The following is a 3,734-nucleotide window of genomic DNA, read 5'->3' as shown; positions in this document are numbered from 1 at the left end:
AAAAAGAACTCCAAACAGACAACTGTATAAGCCACTATTGGTTTGGCAGGGCACAGACACTGCCCCTTTAACCATTTAACTGTCACCCTCCCGTATACGGGGCGCTTAAGTTTACTTCACTATATTACAATTAAATCCTAATTTAATCATGACAAACTATATATCGTTGGAAAGGTCTAAGACTCCTTAATAGATATTTCAGCACTGTTTTTTGTTACAAATTATGCAGGAACAGTAATAGATGAATTTATGACAAGAGTGCACCTAAAAAAATCTACATAATAACAGGAGTTCTGACCTTTGTCACAAAAAGTTGAAGCACACACTTTTAATAATTGAAACGTTGGGTTTCTTGCTAAAATTTCATAAGAAAACATATAATCTAGTATTTGTGAATAAAAAATTATAAAATAATATTATCTTCTAAAAAGTATAATATATATTATCCTCTAAAATATAGTATATCTTTTTTTATCACCTTTTTTATTACATTACATATTTTAGTAGTTATCATAAATTAGGTATCATTTGAAAGCTTACGATCTCAGAATTCATCCTGTGAAAACTGTTTTGAAATTGGACATTGTGTTACCATAGAAACGGTACTCTAAATTATTTTATCAGGCTCCTCCCCTTTTGGGCATTATGTTTCATAATTTATGATCAAAATATTTTCTAATCTTGACAAAACACATATTGTCAGAAAGGTCTGAGTCTCAAGGTTCCATATTTTGTGACAGAAGTGATATTTGAACAGAAATTTATTAATTTGTTATGGCAGAATGCATAGTTAAATTCAATGGAATTCAATGACACCCGGTGGCTTTTTTTGGTATTACGCCTAAACAAAATCCCATGGAAACTTCAATTGTTGTGATATCAACTTCAAATTTGGAACACAACTTGGTTAGATATATGGCTTTGATTTTATAGTAATTTTATAGTAAAAAATATTTTGTAAAATATATATTTTATATAAAAGAAAAATATTAAATTAATTATATTTGATTTAATGTAAATTTAAACTTCCATAACTTTTTCATACTTTAATTTTTTGAAGTGCTTATTTTTTCCCTTTAAAACAAGACCAAACTTAGGTCTATACTCCAAAGCATTCTTGAATTATAACCATTTAAGCTTGAATAGTGCATTTTAATGTCCATTCTCAAAAAGGGGAGTGACAGTTAAGGAGTTAAAAAAAGGCTCTTATTTGGTAGAATCCGATACATACATGCAAGACATACTAAGAAGCAGCCAACTTTGAAAGCAGCCAAGTTGACACAAGTGAACCAAAGGCCAAACAAAGTTAATATATAAGTGCATCTTTGTCCATGGTCATCTGTGAAAATGAAAATAATTGAAGGAAATTTTGTTGAACAAATTAAGCCAACTAATATGATTTATTCTTTTGGTTTCTCTACCCAATACATATACAGGGATATGGAGGGTATGGCATGGAGGGGGTGTACCTGGGACGCTGGGTACACTGTTGAGCCTTCTGGAGACGTCGTGGGCTTCAATCAACGAAACGTCGATGAAGCAGGGTGCCCACCTGATGACCCCAATGACATACCTTACCCTCCTTTTTCACCACTCCACACCGACTGCTACTGTCAAGACTACTTGGTATCAGCGAGTACCAAAAATGAAAGTATTGGTATCGGACTTCGGACTCGTTCTGGGAAAAGTGGTATCGGCGCATCCCTAGAAGCCACTATTGGTTATCTATAGCAGGGCACAGACACTGCCCCTGTTAAAAATGCTCTTATATGCAGGGCTCCAAACTGCGACTAAAATGGTCGCATTTGTGACCAAAAATATTTATTTGCGAGTGAAATTTCTGCCAAGGTCGCCATTGGCGACAATACAAATTTACTCCCTTTGATTGTAAAATTTGCATCCTACGTGCATGTTTTATAACCAGTAGCCTATCGTAGGGGTGTGCGATATGACGATTTTTGATCGTGGACGATTAAAATGTCTCCACGATCTGCTTTTGAAGAAATATCGTAGAATCGTGCATTCTAGTTGCTGTTCTGGCGCCTCTGTCCCAACATACTGAACAACGCGACGTATATTCACATGAAATGTTAACGCAGCGGAACGGGACACTGCAGTTCACAAAAGTTATTAATTTGTATGTGCTTTAATGCCTTGTCGGTTAAACATTTAATTCGCGTGCTGATGCGCTGTTCTAACGTGTGCGTTTCTCAGCGCGTACATGTGAAGCTCACATGCACTAAAAGCCTGTCTACCAGCGCCTGGATACTGGACTAAGTTATCTTTCGAGTCTTATTGTGCTAATACTGTTAAATACACACAAGGTTTACATAAACAAAGTCGGTTATGTCTAAAGTGAAAGCAAACTTGAGAAAATTGAGAGAAAATCTGCTTGTCAAATGCGTGTACATTAGACGTGTCGCGCTCAGCTCTTAAAGAGACAGTAGCAATAGTAAACACGCTGCCGCTTGTTCTTAAAGGGATAGTTCACCCAAAAATAAAAATTATCTCATTATTTACGCACTCTAATGTTGTTCCAAAACTGTATTAATTTCCTTCTAATATTTTCTAATATTTATAATTTGAAGAATGTGGGTAACCAAACAGTAGCTGGTCCCCATTGACTTCCAAAGGAGAAAAATATACTATGGAAGTCACTGGGGACATCAACTGTTTGGTTACCCACATTCGTCCAAATAACTTTTATTTTCAACAGAAGAAAAAAAAATTATTCAAGTTTAAAACAACTTGAGAGAGTAAATTATGACAATTTGAATTTTTAGAACTATCCCTTTAATGTTAATGAAACAACAAAATGCAAAGAGAAAATTACTCACTGCTCTTGACTGATAACTTTAATAGTAGCTTTGATAAGTATCAATTTATAATTTATACAGTGAAGTCTATGTTTTGTTTTATTTTCATATTTGTTAATTTAATTACTTTCTTCAATGCTACTGTTAAATACACCTACTGTAGCTGAAAACAAAACACTCTTTATTTCATTTGTATATTAAGTTGTGTATGTGTAATGTTTATCTTTGATCTGAATATTTAATAACAAAGAAAATAATGACTACATTTTTTTATCTTCGCCCCTTTCTGCCATTCTTTTTTATTTTATATTTTGTTACCTAAGGCTTTGTTTTTAAAATATGGACATTAGTTTGGCTGTAATGCTCAGTCACAAAATAGTAAAACCAACATAAAAAAGAATCGTGATAAAATCGTGAATTGTGATTTTCCTGAAAAAAATCGTGATATGATATTTTTGCCATATCGCCCACCCCTAGCCTATCGCTTCATTTGTTTTGTTAACGTCATGAAATTAGATGCTTTGCGTGAACGTTTCACTGAGTGAAAGCGCCAAAATATGAACTTATGAAATAGTTCATAAGTCGGAAGTGACATTCAGTTACCAAATAAGCTCCAGTTCCCAGAACATTCACAAGATGAAAATGCTGAAACTGTAAGAAGAGGAGAGACATGCACACAACAGGGTGACTAAAAGTAAGTGCATTGTTATGTGGCTCTTAAAAAAAATATTTGGCGCCTGTTTTTTTCCCCTATAGGAGCCATTGGCTCCTTAATTGATTTTTTTGTTTGGAGCCCTGTATATGGGAAACCTTTACTGGTTTAAACCTATGGTTTAAACACTATTACAAGAGAAAGGTATACACAGAGAATTACAATAGGCGTGATCCTTATGTTATGAAGAGAAGCGACTTGCTTTG

Source organism: Squalius cephalus, assembly GCF_949319135.1.
Source record: "Squalius cephalus genome assembly, chromosome: 22".
In the NCBI taxonomy this organism is placed as follows: Eukaryota; Metazoa; Chordata; class Actinopteri; order Cypriniformes; family Leuciscidae; genus Squalius; species Squalius cephalus.
The sequence above is the reverse complement of the archived record's forward strand: the minus strand, read 5'-3'. Positions refer to the sequence as shown.